The 20362-nt window shown below is 37.2% G+C and overlaps 1 protein-coding gene across 3 annotated transcripts in view; it reads left to right on the top strand.

The window, feature by feature from the left end:
• The window catches only part of LOC150110672 (glucose transporter type 1-like), a 1175276-nt gene that overhangs the window by 31851 nt on the left and 1123063 nt on the right, over positions 1-20362 (top strand). For all 3 annotated transcript variants that reach the window (XM_090395569.1, XM_090395562.1, XM_090395554.1), the window contains exon 2: positions 3800-3882. The gene's annotated coding sequence lies outside the window, so the exon portion shown is untranslated. The remainder of the gene's footprint in view (positions 1-3799; positions 3883-20362) is intronic.

Here is a 20362-nt window from a genome sequence, read left to right as displayed (position 1 = left end):
TAAGAATAATATCCAGGACATTCTCCTGCTTATCGTAAATTCTTATTAAAAATATAACCAAAGAAATTAAGGTTTTGAAATTGTACTCAACCTTAAAATCTGAGATTTTTGCTTCTCCTTCTCCTCTTCCTAGTGGGGGGAAAATGAGAGAGAGAGAGAGAGAGAGAGAGAGAGAGAGCCCTATGGTGACAGTGACAGTTTAATAATAATATTAAAGTATATTGCTTATTGCTTCAGTTATTTAATGTTTTATTGTTTATTAATTCTAATTTTATTCCATTAACAGAGGTCACTGTATACAATCTATAAATAAAAAAGGGATTTGTGAAAATATTTTAGTTATATTGTGATTTACACTCACGAAAGGATCACAATTGTCAAGTTGAACAATTTTAATTACAATTACAATTGAAAGAGTTTCACCAACAGCTATTACGATTAAAGGCAACTTAAGCTATGACGCCGACGGTGCATTAGGTTTAAGAATTGTATGCAGTTTTATTCTCGATGCTTTGTGGAATAAAAAACAGCACACTTCCATCCGTATGGGAATTTCCGCCTTTGGGATGCGTTCATAGCAGTTTTACAGTATGCGTGATGTTACGCTTTGAACAGAATAATTAACTTATAGAAATTTGCAGAAACTTTATAGAAATCTGGTAGCTCCCGCGAGTAACCTGTGATACATCGACGACTGCATCACAACTAATGCCGACTGTGAACAACAACCTCAAAGTCAGTTCTCCCCCAATCGTATATGATCCCGCCCGACCTTACCTTTATCCAGCGCGAACAAGGCCGATGACTTCGCAAGCAGCTGGAAGATTCTCACACCCAGGGGAGTGTGCTGTTTTTCATGCCACAAAACAGCCAAAACAAAACCGCATACGATCCCTAAACATAATACGTAGTGCATTGGGAATGTGTACGAACCACTTGGTGAGCAACAAACCCCCACCGAGACTTTCAGATCCATTTTTCAAACATACCTGGTATATGCTCCAAACTTAACATTAACCACTTCCACCTTCAGTCTGCAATACGTTCGCTCTGACATACCATGCCAGAGAGAGCATTCAATTTAGAATCTCCTGATCATGATTTACTTCGGCTGAAAATTTCTCTGCCCCACTCTATCAAATCATCTGCTGCTTAAATCACTCCCAATGCCACCATCGACTCGGAACTCTTTGATTTCCTCTCCCTGAGAGTCGAAGTCCTTCAATTCAAAACTCTCCTAGCATGAGATTGTCTTCTTCGGCGATGTAAAACAAAATTGGTTTTTCTTCCAACTGCACATACCAAGCAGCAGGTAGAGATGCTGAGACATTTCCCATCACAAATGACCTTATGCAAATTGTTCACATGTCCTACAGAGTAACAGATGACCCTAACCACTCTCCAAACACTCCAAACCTCTTCCTCACTAGGTTGTATCTCTTTTAGGTAACTCAGACCATAACTTAGCGCTTATCGTTTTCCCACACCGAGCAACGCCAACGCAGCCATTCTAAACCACGTCTGACATTATAAGAATGCCAAGCGGGATGTCCTCCGAGAATTTTATGCATCATTCACATGGTAGAAGTATTACTTTCGATCTTCCAACCAAAGCATATGCACTGAATGCATCATTGAAGTAATCCTTTCTGGAATAGAAGGTTCTCCAAAAGATGCGAAAAGCTGCACAAATAAGAACCAAGCATTCCGCAGCTGGTTATCATCAAGAACTCCGCCTTCTCTCACCGCTTACACCAAAGTCCCAAACAGCTGCAAGAAAATCATCATGCATCACGAACCGATTTTCAAAGAGCTAAAAGACCAGAATGGCAGCCGCGCATTCTGGTCTCTGGCCAAAGCAGTTGGCACACCATTTGCCCAACATTGCTCCTACCACTACTTCAATAAGATGGGTCTATTGCATCAAAATCTTCAGAGAAAGTAAGTCTCTTGGGATCATAGTTTTCCTCAAATACCAGCACAGATGATTTTGGTAAAGTCCCCAACCATTTGAAACATCCAACACTCAATCCTCCCCTAACCTCTCACCAGGAAATGATCAGAAAAATTCTATCCAAATTAGATATCAAAACGTCCCCTGGAGCTGACGAAATACCTCCACTTTTATTGAAGATTTATGCTCCAGAGTTGATTCCTATAGTCCACCGGCATATATCCGACATCCTGGAAATTTGCCTGGATATCCAACTTATTCCCAAGAAAAGTGACAAATCCTTACTATCAAACTGTCGCCCAATATCTCTCATCTCAGTCCTCTCTAAAGTAAATGGAGAGAACCACAAGCAGTCAACTCCTATTCTATATTGAAAGCACTCAGAGACAATAAAAGACCATCATTATGGATTCCACCGGTGCTGTTCAACAAAGGATCTCACCTATGTCGCGCACCTCTGGATAAGATGTTTCCAAGGCTTTCGACCGGGTCTGGCACAAGGGCCTATTAAGTAAGCTTCCATCATTCAGTCTGTCCTGTGATTTCTGCAACTGTGTCGCCAATTTCTCACCAGACGCCGATTGCGTGTGATGGTTGACAGTTCCTTGTTTTCTAACTATGCAACTCTCCTATACATAAATGACCTTGTTCAGTTGACCGACAATCCGATGCACGGTTTTTCAAACGACAGTACATTCGTCCTATTCATTTGACAATCTTCTACCAAACAAACCACCGCAACTCACATAGCAGCATCTTCAATCCTAAGTTATCATATTCACCCTCTGTAAAACAGTTCTGCCTAATCTCCCCAAAAAAACCATATTATCCCTGACTTACCTTGAAAAAACCAAAATCTCCAGAGAAGAGGAGACCACCCTTTTTTGGATTACCTTGACATCAAGACTCTCTTGGAATAAATACAAAATTGCCATTGCCTCCTTGGCATCCAAAAAAATTAGGATTCCTCTTTCGTTCAAGCCATTATTTTATTCACGAACAGCTGTGTAAATTAGAAATCCGACCACCCATCGAGTATTATTCCGATATCTGGGCAGATTCCCCTAAGAGCTCCCTCAAAACGCTTGACTCAATACAGAGGAGAGCAGTCAGACTGATTATCGACTCATCTCACCACTCTCGCACAGGCCTGTGCGAGAGTGGTGTGAGATGAGTGAGATGAGTGAGATCTCCTGCATGCAAGACTACAGATATTTCCATGGTAAATGCTCATCAAAACTATCCTGAATAATCCCCCTCCCTCTCTACTAAATCCATTGAAACACATGCAGCTACCACCCAACAACCCTTCACAGTGAAACTCCATACTCAATACAATACTCCATACCCAACTCCATACTCATGTAACACGTTTCTCTTCCTCCTCCTTCAATCCCACTGCTGTATTGTAGAACAGCATCCCCTCCCACGTATTTCCCAAGGAATACAATGCACAGGTCTTCAAATCCAATGCAGATAAGTTCCTCGTTTTCCAATTATCTTCCCACCCACGCTACTAACGTGTTATAGGTTGACTAACCAACCTTTCGTGTATGGGTCCAACATTAAAAAAAAATCCACAGATTTCGTTCTCATTTTAGGTCACCTGACATATGACCAATATGAGCCAATGAAATCTGTATATTTAATCGCATTTCTCCATATTAAGTTTTAAATTTTTGAGATATTCAGGTGTAAGTCTTAGTAATATTGTGATATATAAATTATATAACATTTATATTATATCATTTTTTATTTCTTATTCTAAACGAAATATTAAATTCGGATTATTTTCCATTTTTTTCTTTCTCTTTTTTCTTCCCTTGAATTCTACGATTTCTACAGTCTCGCTTCCCATCCTTCAACAGCAGTTCGTCAGTGTAAGAAAAGTCAGGTACCCACTTGTCCAAGAGATAAACCCAGAGTGGGTAAGTAGTAGAAAGATACATCATTGATCTTTTGAGGCTGTTGACATTTTAAGCATATATAATTGACTATATATATGTACTATATACTAAGGCAAAAACAAATGTGTATTTGCTTTTAAAAGCAAATCTTCCAAAATCGCTATTTAAGTGTAATCCAATGAGAAGTAGCACATTATCTTTCAGTAGTAAAGAGCAAAGGTAGTGTTCTTAGCAATCAAGGTAAGTCAAAACATAAAAAAAATTAAAGTTTGAGAAGAATTAATAGATGGAACAGCCATATAACAGGTGCGTGTTCTTATAAATATTTTAGTTGAAAACATCAAGTGAAAAAATCGTTAAAAAAAGGTAAATTTCAACAATGGAGTGAAAATCGATAAATGGAATAGCACCTTGCACGCTGTTCCATCAGTTGGTGCCTACTAAAGATTTGGAACAGCAAGTCAAGTATGCCATATTATTTATCATCCGGTACAATATTATTCATAGCTTTTTGAGTTTTTTTTTTTTTTTTTTTTTGAGTTAAGTAGACATCAGATAGCGATTATTTAGCCAAGAATATTTTGGGGTTCATCTGCCCTTCGATATTTTTAGCATCGCACTATAGAATAATTTCAAAACATTTTGTTTATTAGTCTGTCTTAATTGCAATTCGTATATTGTTTTTTTAATGTACAGATCTCTCTCTCTCTCTCTCTCTCTCTCGCTCTCTCTCACACACACACACATGATACAAAAGGCGTCGGTTCGAATTCCATGATAGAACGATGGGAATAGCATGATTGGTATCTATTAAGAAGCTCTTGTAAAGGCTTCTTAATAGATGACGAATAAATTGGAAATATTTTAAGGAAGTTTTAACAGGAGATAAATAACTCGGTCTCATACGGAGATGGAGGATCTTTACTATCTGGAATTTTTGATTAGTTTTCTTATATAACCTAAAAACCTGTCAGAGAACACACGCAATTTATAAACTAAATATACGTTCGCCTCAAAGCTTCATGGTGTAATTTAACGAAGTAACACTTTTGAATTTTATGGCAACGTTCGAAGCTGCTTTCCACGCTCCAGACAGAACGATGGGACGAAACGGTTATCTATAAAAAAGATGAATCCTAAACTTCTACTTAAGGAAGTACTAATACAAATTGGCGATAGCCACCACTGTATGTGAAAGTTTAATAACGATAATGTGAAGTTATGTTGATTTAGGAAACGATCTCCATTGAAGTGTAATTAATATAACCCAAGCAGTACAATAAAAGTGGAAACCGCTTCAATAAAACTTCTAGGAATAAAAGTGACTGCCTGAGGTGTTCGGAAGTTGAAGTCCCTTTGATTCTAACACTGCGAACAACTGGAAAAGGGGTGAGGGTAAAAAAAGAGCATTTTAAGGTAAATTTTATGTGAAAGGACGCATGTTCCCCAGAGTTAATTATAACTCCAATTATGTGTACTACAAACAAGGAATAATTAAGGTCTTTATCTCACACTTCTGTCTTAGCTATCTCCATTCTCTATCACACTAAGATAAGGAAACTTCGAGGTTGACATTTAGTTCTGTCTGTTTTTCGAGGAAAAAGTAGAAAAAAGCCGAGTAATTAGTCTAATTTCTTCAGTCTTCATTACGATAAGGCTGCTTGATCGTTGCGAAGACACGGTAAGTTCGAAGGTGCTCATTACCAAAGATGTGCTTGGAATGGATGAAAGACGTGCGACGTCTTAATTTTTGTTACGTGTCGGGCTAATTCCTGTTTTTTTTAAAAAAATATTTTAACGAGAAGTAGGAACGTAAACCATAGATCTATAAAAAGGATGTGGGGTACTTAAACTTTATTTCTCATAAATTAGAAACTTGAAACCCTCCTTAATTTAAATGAAGTAATACATTTGTTGTGGCAGCGCCATCTGACGTTGTGATCTCAGCTTAATAATCGCAATGAAAACAACAAAGGTGATGAAAAAAAGCAAGAAATGTTTTTAGGATTCCGACGCTTAGAGGATCTCTGAAATCATTATAAAATAAATTAATAAAATATTAAGCAACTATTTGCACCATAAGTTCGAATAGTTGCTTAAGGGAGTCCAAAGACTCTACAACTCTGTCTACTCTACAGTTCATTCTAACCGCAACTACACCAACGCCATCTACCGCCCACCACCACTAGTATTTCCGCCGACAATCACAAACATCCATAGCCCACAGCGGGATTCGAACCCTCAGCCTTTTGGCTGGAAAGACGAATACGCTTTCCACTCGGCCAGTATGATGATGATCATGAAATGATATCTACAAATATAAAAATTCATACCTTCGGCACTAGGTGGTCAGCATTTAGAACATAATGATTAAAAATTAACTCCTACTTGCCTACAACTTTATAAATTAATCTTAGTCCGAATATGAAGATACGCTGTTGAATACTCATTGTTTCAATGATTCAGCACAATTTGATTCTACACACAACAAACCTAATGAAGCCACATTGTGATCTATTCAAAAGACTGCTTTTTCTCTACTTTATTCTGATTCAGCGGACATGGATGCAATAACATTATTTTAGAATGACGTCATTCATTATCATCCCTTGTCTGCTTTTAGTTGTCCACTAATCTGCTAGAGGTCAATATATTGTACGATTTCGTATCGCTTGGTATTATTCTGCATAATTGTGTCCCAGTAAAAGTTGTCAATTTCGATCAATATTTGAAGTGATTTGTCCGGACAAATTTTCGAAGTGATTCCAAATTCCATCAAACTTCGTCTAGAGAAAGCAGCACTGCTACACATTGGCTGGCTTTGAATTGAGAAACAAACGAAATAAGTAATCACAATATACCTCTATAAAAACAATAAAAAACAACTAAAAGTTTAGGAGGGAGGATAGAAAATTAGTGGAGTTCATTGCATAAAGATCAAACAAGGTTACATGGCATGTTCTAGGATAAGTTTAAAAGAAGGAAACGTAACTGAGTGAAAGAATGAATATATATATATTACAAAACAAGTTGATAGTATGAAGAAATGAATTTCAGAAATCGCTTTACTCATAAATCAAGAGTGGATTTCTATAAAGAATGAGAAATCTTTGTGAATCTATTTCATCAGAGTTTGTGTACATAAATGGATAATATGTTATAAATATGTAAAAAAATGAGCGATAGATAGATAGATAGATAGATAGATAGAGAGAGAGAGAGAGAGAGAGAGAGAGAGAGAGAGAGAGAGAGAGAGAGAGAGAGAGAGAGAGAGAGAGAGAGAGAGAGAGAGAGAGGAACGCTGCAGCTAGCTGGCAGGATAGTATAAGAAAAGCAGTAAGGAGTGCTTGTGGAGGATGGAGTGCACAAACGTGGAAAAAATCACTAGATTCGTAAAACTCATCAGGTGCTATAACTTGAACAGCACTAATTTTCAAACCCAAGGCTTTGGAAAATATTAAACCTGAAAGAATGTTCATTATGAGTGGGAAGCATTGAAGTCAACTTTTAATATCACGGATGTTTTTGCGAGCATTTTTATGTTGTAGAACTGTAAGTAAAATTTTAAATTTGTTATGAAATGTTTTGTTTTTCTCGCTTCATTGTAAGTGATTATATATATGTGTGTGTGTGTGTGTTTGTGTGTGTGTGTATACATGTTACGTGAAAGTCCTATACGTCATGATGTGAGCATGGCCACATTTTTCTGAACAAATAACTAAAGATATCTTTATAATAAAGAAAAAAAGTCTCGAAAGTATGAGAAAAAAGTAGGCGTTTGTCTAGCTAAGACCCGAGAGATAAATGTACGCAAAAAGAAAATTTTCCACCCTATTCTCCATTGTAACCTGCAGGTTTTATTCTTACGTTAGTTCTCTCTGAGGATACGAAGATCCTAAACTGAATATGTAGTCACCTTTTTCCGAAAGAAAAAGCGATGTATTATTCAAAGTATGGACCTCCACCAACACGAACATTACGTTTGAGAGAGAGAGAGAGAGAGAGAAACCCTCTATCGAACACTCCCAGGAATGAAACCGTTTCCTCATCACCTATACATAATGCATAAGTTGGTATTCCATTGGATATTGTTGATATTGTCATCAGTGTAACACAATATTTTATGCACTATGCGTCCTAAAACTCTGTTTATCTAATATTTAGATTTATCTCTATCGCAACTGTTTTCAAACATGGCTTAATGCAAACAATTCATAGAACTACGAGTATCTAAGATTTGAGAAGGATATTTTCACAAATAAACAACGAAATGCAATGACATAGTCTCCTTTCTGTAGGCTATGTTTATACGGCCTGCAAGACATGAACGGTTGCTATGAAAAAGGAACAATGAACAGAGGGAGGATCGGAAGGACTTCTGAAATTTAAATTGAAGTTTTCCATTTAACGAATAAGTATAGAGAATTCAGACGGTGTAAAGATTTTAACTTGAGATTTGGTGTCAAAATTTTACCTCATCGCTGTACGTGCGGGAAAAATGCTAAGACAGATCCTATTCTGTTGTTTCTTCTGCTGTGAAGAGGAATAAATGGTTTTTGAATAAGCTATTTTGATTATAACGAGTCCTCATCTCAACTATTTACGTGCACTGTTAATAATATGAATTTGTTGACAGAGAAATCATTTGTGTCGTGAATATTCAAAGTACAGCAAACAATCTGTTCACTGTACTTTCAGATATATTTATCTTTTTTTATTAAATAAAAAATGAATACAAAGTATTAAATATTAAGACATAATACATAGTTAAATGAAAATATTTAACCTTATTTTTTATTTTAATGTGTTATTGAGTTATGATCTGCTTGATATATTTTCTTCAGATAACATATTTGTTTTGCTTTTCAGAAGCTATTCAGTTCCGTTGCAATCATAAACATACTGATTTTTCAATTCTGATACATTATATTCTCTGATTTGAATCATTACGTTTTATTTCCGGCACTTTGTAATGGTGCGGCTAAAAGTTGTTGCCCATAAACTAGAACAAACCTGTTGAGGTCCTACTTATATGAATGTTTTCATTACTCCACTTAAAGCAAAAAAGAATTTTCCACGAAGCGTGAAAAAAAAAAACACAAATGCAAACCTCTGATACATTATATTCTCTGATTTGAATCATTACGTTTTATTTCCGGCACTTTGTAATGGTGCGGCTAAAAGTTGTTGCCCATAAACTAGAACAAACCTGTTGAGGTCCTACTTATATGAATGTTTTCATTACTCCACTTAAAGCAAAAAAGAATTTTCCACGAAGCGTGAAAAAAAAAACACAAATGCAAACCTTTAGTAAGAAGTGAAATACTAAGGGAACTCGGAGAAAATATGGAGCAGTTTCATTATGTAGCATAAACGTGCATGAATGCTAACTTACAGAGTTGTTAACGCAAACGTTAATCTGCTCAGTTCATGTGTGCGCAATGTATATTACATAAGCACATCCGTGAAGAAATTGCAACACAAGTGAAGACAAGAGAGTCTTTTTCTTCATCCTAAGAGGAATTATAGGCTTAAGTGACCTGTTCCGATCACACACCATAGTTTCTTGGTCTTTCAGTTCTTCCTTTCTCATTCATTTTATAATTAGCGAATAATGTTGGAAGTCTGCTATTGTCCATTGGATTTAGATGTCGTATTCAATTTTGTTTACATTGGTTTTATATTTAGAGATTGTAAGATTTCTTCATTTTTATGGCCCACGTGGTATATCCAGCTGTTCTGAGAAGTTTCATTCCTGCTGTTTAAATTCGTTTTTTACAACCCATGAATTGTCTTCATATAACTCATATAACAAGGTTGGTGTAAATAGGACGTTATATTCAGATTCTGCTATATTTTCGTACTAGGAATGGCTTAAAACATTATTTATCATGCTATTTACTTGAACGAAATTTGATATTCTAATGTTGATATATTTTCGTAAAGCACATCAAAATAACTTTAAAAGTATTTACTAGTTTTGATATTTTATCTTTACTGAGTTTTTCTCTTTGGTCATCTGCTATTTATATTCAGGGAGTTTTTATATTCGACAAAAAACCGGATATACTTCTCTTTGAAAATTCTGTTTTCAATTGAATAATATAAAACTTTGGAGACAAGATGAGATGTGCTGGAATACCTCTCCAAAAATCGGAGTGATCTATAAGACCACTCTAAATTTCATTACATCAAAATAACCTTGAAAGTATTTACTAGTTTTAATATTTTATTATCTCTACCGAGGAATGGCCCTAAAGGATCACTGCTAAACTCATCACTCTTGACTTGAATCACCCGAGGACAGGAAAGTTAGCGGTGGCTACACTCAACGACAGACAAAACCTGTCGCCGAGTGGTGGAGCCTACTCTAAAGGTAGGAAGCAAACCCAATGACAAAGACAAACTCAATTAACAAATTTATAATGATTTGTTATGCTACAAATGAATAGTTTCTCTGATAAAAGAAATAAAAAGGTGTGTTTATATGTTCATACATTTCAAAGATCTTTTTCAAAAATTCTTGACAAACTTAAAGAATTTTGATTTAGTTACTTGAGATACTTGCAAAATAATCTAATAGAATTTTCTGTGTATTAAAAAATTGTGTGAAACTCGAACCTGAATAGTCTATATTTAGATATAAAACTCAAGCTCCCCATGAAGAGGGTGAGTCGTGATACTGGAAAAGATATTCATCCTCACAATAAATACAATAAAACGATTCTAATTTCCATTCGCTCGAGTTTAACTCGATTACTTCATAGATGAAAAATCGCCATATCATCTTCTTCACACAACGAAAGTATTTCTTCGCAAAGAGCGGATATTTTCTGACGAGAAAATGGTTAGTCATCCATCAGAAGTTTGTCACGTCCAAACTTGTCAGCGATCAGTTCACGTGTTCGCTACAAACTGACAAGCACTCTGTCTACTGTGTGGCTTACTAATAGCATGAGCAAGCCTGCAGTTCCATCAAACGTGCATGGCATACGCAACACTCAAACCAAACCACTGGTGGCGCTTTCAAATAATTTTCTGATAATGTGTGAGCCATAGCTATGTTATTTGATGTTTTATACAATTAATGTATTAGAATAACTATCTTAAATAGTATATTATAATAATTACAATTCGATTTTATATAAGTTTTCAATTTTTATTTAGAAAATAATTGAGTAATTTGAAATTTGGGTTTGAAAAGCATAAACACCACTAGAAAAAAAGAATGATAGTTGTTGATTAAATTGTGTGTATAAATTTCAGATGGCGCTTGTGGGCTAAACATTTATCGTATTTCTTTCAGTTGAAATTCGTTATGTGCCAATCAAAAAGTGGCAGAGAATGTATTGGAGGACATCAAAAATTTTTAATAATAAAGCGGTAGTATAGTAAATACACTATTATTTTCCGAGTAACGTAATTCTTTTCCGTCTAACAAACGCACACCAGGTAAATATCTTTTGCAAACAAAACTCAAGCTCCCCATGAGGAGGGTGGGTCGTGACGCTAGAAAAGATCGACATATAATTACTTGCAACACGAACTGGATGGTTTGGTGGGTAAGAGAGAGAGTCGCGGTAACATCTGTGACTCTTTGATCTGCTTTCTATTTTCGGTAGTGTGTGTGTGTGTGTGTGTGTGTACGCGCGCGTCTTGTGAGACGCGATTGAATTAGATGCGCTCTCCAGAGGCTCGTGAGATTTTCGAGAAGTGTGGCGGTCGATTTTCCATTACAAGCTACGGATTATTAAAAGATCTTCGAATGTAAAAGTGAGAAAAAGAGCGCACTGAATATTATAGAAAGATAGGAAAAAGAAAAAAATCTGATCTGCTAGTAATGATTACCTGGAAGGGGGTGCATTATTTTAGTGGAGCGAAAGGGCATCTGTGCTGATTGCAATAGAACGTCCCTATGAAATACTGAAGTAACCACATCAGCCTATGATATTCCCAAAAGTCTCTCGGACCAAGTTTTTTGTTTGTTTGTTTTGTTTTTCACTTTACAACTTGGGAGTTGATTATGTGGCGGCTCTTGAAGGTATCCGACTTCTCTTTTCGAACAGTTGAAGAATGTACTTGCCAATCATGGATTTTTTTTAAAAATAAAGTGTAATGGACTGCATTGATACATGTTGCTAGAATAGTTTTTTTATTTGCATTTTGCAATGGGAATAACTCTGCTGCTATGAAGTAGTAGCAGTTATTCGCATTGCAAAATGCAAATCAACACGAGCAAATGCACATTGTTGCGTAGCGTAGAGAGATTATCGATTGTAACAATTGCTACTACATTCTCAATTGCAAATCAGAAGCATGCTTCACTGTATAGCACATCGATCTTACAGCGCAGTGAGGTTTGCAGAACATTTCATAAATTCCTTAATTGGTTGCGTGTGGATGATCAAATTAGAAAGATATTTCACTGTAATTAAACGTCCACAATTTCTTTATCTCTTCATTCAGCAAGGGTATTTTTTAATCTAATAACCCATAATTATTTCTGCTTCAGTAACGGGAACAGTTCAAAATGATCGCAATTAACAAAAACCACTTGCGGTTTAAAGATGTTGCCATTTCCCAAGACAATTTTAGTTATTCCCGTAGATCTGTGTGTGTGTGTGTGTGTGTGTGTGTGTGTGTGTGTGTGTGTGTGTGTGTGTGTGTGTGTGTGTGTGTGTGTGTGTGTGTGTGTGTGTGTGTGTGTGTTCGTACATCGACACAAACTTCGGTAATAGCAGACATGACCTCAATTTGTGTTCTCTAATGGACCAAAGATTCGTGGCAAGACGATGTAACACATGCACGCCCTATAATAACTTGTCATGTAGTGGGACAATTAGTGCGGTTTAGCCTCACACAAATGGAAATCTTTCGTTCAATTAAGTCTCGTCATTGCTAGCAGATGAATACCGAAACAGTTGTCTACGCTGGTTGAAAAGGACACGTCAGAAACAAGGCTTTATACTAAATTGTAGTCACGCACCGCAAACTAAGTCCTACGATGTCTTTAAGGAAGAGTTTATGATTCTTTCCATCTACCTGCCCCTACTGGTTGCTTAAATCATTACATCTGATCGGAAATCTCGTTTTTATTAAGCATATCTTGGTAGGTGATTTGTGTTTGGAGAGCAGTAACAGGTGATGGCCAACAGTGCAGTAAACGTTCACAATTTTCCGAGGATATCGACAATTGTCTTAGGTTGTGATGATTTCTTGGTAAGTGGGTTCTCCCCTTAATACGATTCTCTTTCTTCTATCTTTTTTCCCAGTGTATTTTAGTCTACTCTTTCTCAAAGTAATCGTCTTCTTATATTCCTCCAGTAGTACTCTTAAGGACAAAGAGATGCGAACCCTGCTCTTTCCGCCTACGATGCGAAAAACAAGAGGACTTTTGAACTGAGGGTAAGTTAGTAGCTACAGGCGGCATCTTCTCCCCTCCCCAGACGATTTCCGTTTATAACAGACCAACACTTCGTGGCTTTAAATTCAAATGGCAGACATCGTTCTGTAGCCTGGTCTGGTTTTCCCTTTCCGTCGTTTGCGACCGTAGGTGACTTTGTAGGCATTGCCCACAAAGTATTCCTGGGATTTTTATAGGCTACTTCACCATTGTTTTCCCCAACCCCACAATTTTATCCGAGCTCGGACCGGAATATGGCCGGGACGTATTCATGACTGTAATGCATGTGTTTACGAGGCCAGTTTGCATGTTCTGGGGGACAAATCACCCTCGTTTCCGGGTGAAAAACCCTCCACCTGCGTATGAGACCGGCTAATTCACCTTCAGTCGTCGACAGATACCAGATAAAGGATCCTTCCCTCACTGATTTGAATCGAACCCAGGTCTTTCCGACCAAAGGGCCTCGTCTATAGTGACCGAACTACGGAGGCTCTCTTATCGTTCTGTAGCATCCGTGTAATTCAAAATTTTCAATGTTTCAGAAGTGGTTTTATTCCATTCTGTCACAAAGTATACCTATCAGTTTTTCTTTACTTTTATTCCGTTTCTATAATTTCTTGTTTATCTGTCAAAACTGCTTGCAATGATTCTTTCATTTCTGTATTTTTTTCCGTATTCATGCTCTTTCAGGCGTATCTTGATTTCATCCACTCTGTTCCAAATTTACCAACTGTTTTGTCTCCTTTTGAAATAAAAGAGAAATTTAAACTTCCATTTTTGTTACATTGAGAGTTTAATTTGTTTCTTCTCTTGATATTTTATCTTGACGATTTACGATATTCCTGATATCCTTTAAAAATAATTTCACCTTCCTTGGTTATAATATCAATCTTGATCCTCGCATTCCTTTTCCGTTTTTTTTTTAAAAGTATTATTATTATTATTAAAATTAGCATCACGCAAGAATTTAGTCTTTTGAAATAACCGATTTTGATTACCATTTTTTTAGAGATAATATTTACAAATGTTCAAAAAAAAGGACATTTTTAAAAGCATCTAAACCACGATAGGGTGGATTGTCGAACGACGATTGCATTATTTAAATTGCTCTACTTGGGATTTCGTTTCCCCTGCATACCGATCGGTGTTCCACGTGCCTATTTAGTTCTCTTTGTCTCTTAAGTCTGAATATTTCTTCGAAAGTGATGCATCTTTTTATTTTCTGAATTCCTCAGCTCCTGATGCATTACCGTGTTTTCCCCAGAAATATTCCGTCTCTCTATATCTTTGCATTCTCTCTCTCTCTCTCTCTCTCTCTCTCTCTCTCTCTCTCTCTCTCTCTCTCTCTCTCCCTCTCTCTCTCGCTCACTCATCTCACCCGCTTCTTAGATTCTTCTTGACTCTCCCTTTATCTGTCTCTTAAAGGTAATATGACCATCCCCCTTATCACTGTCTTTTGCTGACAGGTTCAACAACTTTACCTTTCACTGCCTTAATGACAATCTCGTGTCCGTCTACTCGTCACTCTTTCTCAGGCCTCTCACGCCTCGTGAAAATTCTCTAATGTTTGCCTCAAATCGATCGAAAACAGATCACGTAAAAGATTAGTTCACGAGCCTTTCCAATTATTATAAAGAGAACTTCAAAGCAGTAGGCGGAAGGAATGCAGAATTCTGACGCTTATCGGGATGCGATGCTCAACTTCCGCTCGCAAAATGTATCAGGACAACACACACACACGCACGCACACACACACACACACACACACACACACACACACACACACACACACACACACACACACACACACACACACACACACACACACACACACACACACACACACACACACACACACACACACACACACACACACACACACACACAGTGGGTACATATCGTTAGCACGTATTCTGATTTGGAAGGAAGTCATTTGCAGTTGCTATCTGACATTCTCTTCTAGTGTGGTTATGGGTGATTTGAATCTCGGTACACGTATAATGAAATAAAAGCAGAAAAATGTAACTCAGGTAACAATTTCTTACATTAGGAGTAAGTAGCTGCTTAAAATAACCTCAGAATGTACCCATCGTATGGCAAATTGATGTTTTAAAATAGCTACAAATCATTCTAAATCAGCCAGTTTCTTTTTTTGGAATATGCCGCAGTATATATCCTGGATTAAATGGTACGGTTCATCTCCCAGCGCTTAACCATCACCTATGACATCATTAATTAAGTTAATTAACTGTATTAATGTTCCAAGAGGAAAGACCGAAATTCTTAGTAAGACAATTAAGTTGTGCAATGGCCACGACCTTTGAAGTTTTTCATCTCTCCAAAGTGACGTGAAGCCATTAGAATGACGTCATCTGGTAACCATGGCGAGGCATGTGCATCGAATGTTAATGTTCCTGATTAGATGAGTGAGTGGATCGCTCGGTAATAACAATTCATTTACAATTGATGTTATACAAAGAAAAATCAATTGCAAAGCCAATTGATGTTCTTTGTAGAAGGTTGATGGCATACGGAGAACAATACGTGTAGGCGAGCTTCCTTGAGAGTACTCGTAATTAATGTAGTTCATTGAGGAAAGGTCAGCCATCACTGGAGGACTGCAGTGGTTCCATAACCGTGCACTAATTTCATGACACCTGCGAACTGTCGTAGAAGACAGTTCAAAACTCTGTTGAAGAGGGTTGTTTTGCAGAAAGTGGAATGATTCGAAGCGAACGACTGACTCGGGTTGTGCTACTGATGAGATTTTAATTATTCAGAGATGGACAGTGGGATGAACTCACATTGGAACGTGTCTAAGGAACAAAACAGTTTATCTATATTTTAAAGATGATTTAAGAAAGTATTTTTATCTTCTTTGGAGTACTTTAAGTTTTGTGTGTTTTATGCCTTCGCCACAAATGAAAGAAGTTAACTATTTATCATGAACGAACTCCAAAAAGCTTCGCTTGACATTAAAACAATAAAAGAACACTAAAGTTATCCACATTACGTCCAAATAGGCAGACTGCTTAAACAATTAAAAAACTAACTCTCACTATGTGGAGTTCGTTGGTGCTTTTGAAGGAGTCTCCTTGGCAATACACTTCTTTAAATACACGTTCACCGTAAAGACTGTATTTTCCTTTTATCAATGCTTTGATTGAGATAGTTTCGAAAATATTGGCTCTCCTCAGAGATCAGGTAGACAGAAAGAAACGTATTAATGCGAATCGATGGCTGCAGAATTTAAAGGCGAATACATCATCCAGTTCAAGTGAATATTAAAAGGCCTCGATAAAGAATGAGAAACTGTTCAAATAGCTGTCTTCTGTGTCAGTCTTTAAGTCTATCAATAAAACGATAGGAGATGGCAAACATTGCAAAGTTGAGTTAAAGATACCAAGCAATTTTAAACCTGGTTTTACTCCATTTTTTCCAAGTAAGCAAACAGACAAAATGTCAAGTTTGCGCCTGCAATTTATGCAAGACTAGCTGATCCCACAGGTAGTGCAAGACCAAGGCAACTCGTGGTAGAGGTGAAGCAAGCTCTGATCACTAATCTTAATATTTACCCTTAATGCCAAAACACATCTCCAAGAAGGGGATGTATGATGTTTTGTATTAAAGGCAAGGGGCCACTACCCAGACCGGTTTCGACCTTTATTGAGGTCTCATCAGTGGGGGGCCAGGCTAGAAATACCAAGATTTAGTAATGCAGAGCTTGTAAGTATTTTACCAAAACGAGTTACCATAAGGTGTTATAACCTTATTATTGTTTTGGCATTAAGGGTAAATATTAAGATTAGTGATCAGAGCTTGCTCCACCTCTACCACGAGTTGCCTTAGTATTGCACTACCTGTGGGATCAGCTAGTCTTGCATAAATTGCAGGCGCAAACTTGACATTTTGTCTGTTTGCTTACTTGGAAAAAATGGAGTAAAACCAGGTTTAAAATTTCTTGGTATCGTTAACATGCCCAAACTATGCCCAAGTTAAAAATACTTTCTACATTGCAAAGTTGAGTTTGTGTTCCTCAGTACCACAGATCATTGCAACTTTCACGCTTGAAGAACTTGCCATGTGATCTTACTGACACAAAAGGATGATATTCATTGAATCAAGACTCATAAAAGATCGATCACACGTGTTCTGGTGGTTTGCGAGTGAATATTTCATGGTGGATTCAACGTCTCTCTGAAGATAGTTCATGGCTGACTATTGGAGATGTGAGGATATAAAACATCCAGAATGCCCCACTAATGGGCCAGTAATATCAGACTTTGCAGCACAGCTTATGCGTGTTAATAATGAGCCCCAATTTTCCATTGTCGTGAAGACATTTATCTAGAAAATGTGAAAAAAAGTCTGTTTTCTAGACCCAGCTTAGCCTTAAGGAAGTCAAAACAGGTGAGGACGCATATATTTCCACCAGGTAATTGCTAGCATTGACAAATGTGGCCAAAATCATGTGATAATTTTCAACATATCAAAAGGCTTTCTAAATTCCTTGAGGACACGTTTCGGGTTTACTGGAAGCTCAAAAATATTCTCAAAAATGTTCTCTTCACCGAAGAGAAGAAAAGATTGATAGATTTGCAGTATCCTACTTACAACAATCATTAAATTTGATTTCAGTAAAGTCTTGATTCGGTTATGATGCTGATCTTTTCCAATGGATCCTTTCCACTGTTTCCACATCACACTGAAATTGTTTCTTAACAAAACGTGTTGTTTCTCAACACCAATCTCAGATGGGGATGGCTTGTTCTTTTTTCCCGAAACACGATTCTTCTCCGTCAAACAGACCCACCAGCCAGAAAACTAAACACGCTCGTGATTAAATCATAAAGAAAAGGCAAACATAATACGTTCCCTTTCCCTCGTGATTGAATCTCATCACTCCCATTCGGCATTTCACATCCAGTTCACAATCAATGCACAAAGAAAGAAGACTAAAAGCGGTCAAATCGATTTCATTTTCCGATGGCGTAGAAGTAGTCCAGTTGAATTTAGTACGTTGAACGTTCAGTTTATTGTGTATCACCATGAAATGATTCTTCCTCTCCCAATGTCATCTCTTATCTCTAAATTTTTGAATTCATATTTCTCTTATCATATTTTTCACTTCGACAGCTGCCTCATTATCCCCACAAAAACCGAAGAATTTAATTTCGTCCATCGAAGACCTTAATTCTTATCAGCTTACTTCTCTCTCTCTCTCTCTCTCTCTCTACGAATACAAATCTGTCTCTCTATCTCTTTCTCTCTTTCCCCTATAGCTAATAGAATGCCCTTTCCACAGAGACGGTTTGCAATACAACAAGGAGAGCTACGAGTCTGGTCATCTTTTCAACAGATGCCGAGTCACCGATAGTTGAAGAGTCTTTATCACTACGAAGCTGGCAGACTGATACGAGAATCTGCACACGCGCAGATAGATGTCATACACCGTTGCCTCATAATCTTGATTTCCTCAGTGATAACTCTAAACAATCCAACTCAATTGTTCTTGATTTTCATTGATTCCTTCTATCACTCCGTAGAGAACAATTTTCCAATTATAATATTCAGTTATTTAAATAAAATGTCACCTCTCGCAAACCTTCAGTCTTCATATACGTACACTATACTGTTCTATGGTGTAGAACAATTTTCAATTTTCGTGGTCGGAAAAGCAATAAAACTTATCAAAATCTGTTTTTACGGATGGAAAAACCAATAAATGTGTGGCCGAATATTAAAACGGCACCTAGAAACGACATACGAACCCGTACATCAAATGGAATCAACCGAAGAATGTGAATTATTTGAAATATATATGTATACAATTCTGTTGAATATATTTCAAAATGATTTAATTATTTCTATTTTTTTGATAGGAAGTGTTAACCAAACCATAGAAATATCAATAAACGGGAAAAAATAAAAGAAGCCCGGCCAGATATTGTTGCATCCCAGAACCGTATCAGGGTTGGGTGCAATTCCACTAAGTGGACAATTTATTGTGGTATTACACACAGCCTACAACACAGAATACGTATTGCAAGCAAGCCGATTAAACCTTCTTTTCCCTTAGTGCAATTCACTCGAGAGTAACAACGCCAGACTTGGTAAGGCACCCAGCGATATCACTTTGACGTTGTGGGGGTTGCGGCGTGTACTACCATGGTTACGCTTTGATCTGTGCCACCAGCAGCAGCAGCTCCTCATATAAACCAGCTCTAACTACCGGAAGGTAAATATAGGCAGGGATGAATGTAGAGGGCGTTGTCAAGTAACGGCTTTATTAATTAAATACGACTTTACCTAGGTAAGATTTGATCTATAGGAGTAGCCAGCAAAGTGCATGCAAGTAGCGTAATTGCCCAAAGTAATGACCTCCCAGGGGATATCTAAAGACTATCTTCTACATCACGTTAGGATATGATTGTGCGCACAGCAGGAAGATTATGAATAGCGCATTGTTCGGGTAACTTTCCCTCTGGTCATTTTTCATACAGTCGTTTAGGGAAGGGTACGTAAGTCCGTAGACTAGAACTTTGGCTATCCATCCAAAGGAAAAGATGTGTGTGTGTCACGAAAACTGTGCCAAAAATAATAGAACTGTGTGTTCTTTATGTTCTCCATAGGTTGTATGTAGAGATTTGTAACGAGAACTTACGTATGTAATGCTGCAATGATAGACTTATTGGCAATGGGCACGTGTATCATTGTTGCGTAATTGTGGTGATGTTTTTATTTAAACTAACAATGGGCGATTTTATTGAAATATACTGTTGTAACTTTGAATAAATTCAGTTTCCTATTTTGGGGGGAATGCAGTACTCCAGAATACTAGTTCGTTTTTTTTATTTAACAGTTGCTGTTTTGAATGAAGGGCACCCTCCATTTATTTCAATCCCTAACAACTGCACGCTGTTATTTCAATCTGAGAATCTAAAACTTGACCTCATATATCACAATAAAACCCGGATTGTTGAAAGTCCATAGGAACTAGAAAATCGATTGTTATTTTTTTCCCTCCTAAACTATTTTGTTGCGTTACTTGAATTGCAATGTTTATCTTTATTCTACTGTCTCGAAGAATGTTGTATA

The sequence above is a fragment of the Typopeltis vanoorti genome, chromosome 1, assembly GCF_054136105.1.
Source record: "Typopeltis vanoorti isolate ZY-2024b chromosome 1, IOZ_Tvanoo_1.0, whole genome shotgun sequence".
Lineage (NCBI taxonomy): Eukaryota > Metazoa > Arthropoda > Arachnida > Uropygi > Thelyphonidae > Typopeltis > Typopeltis vanoorti.
The sequence above is the reverse complement of the archived record's forward strand: the minus strand, read 5'-3'. Positions and strand labels throughout refer to the sequence as shown.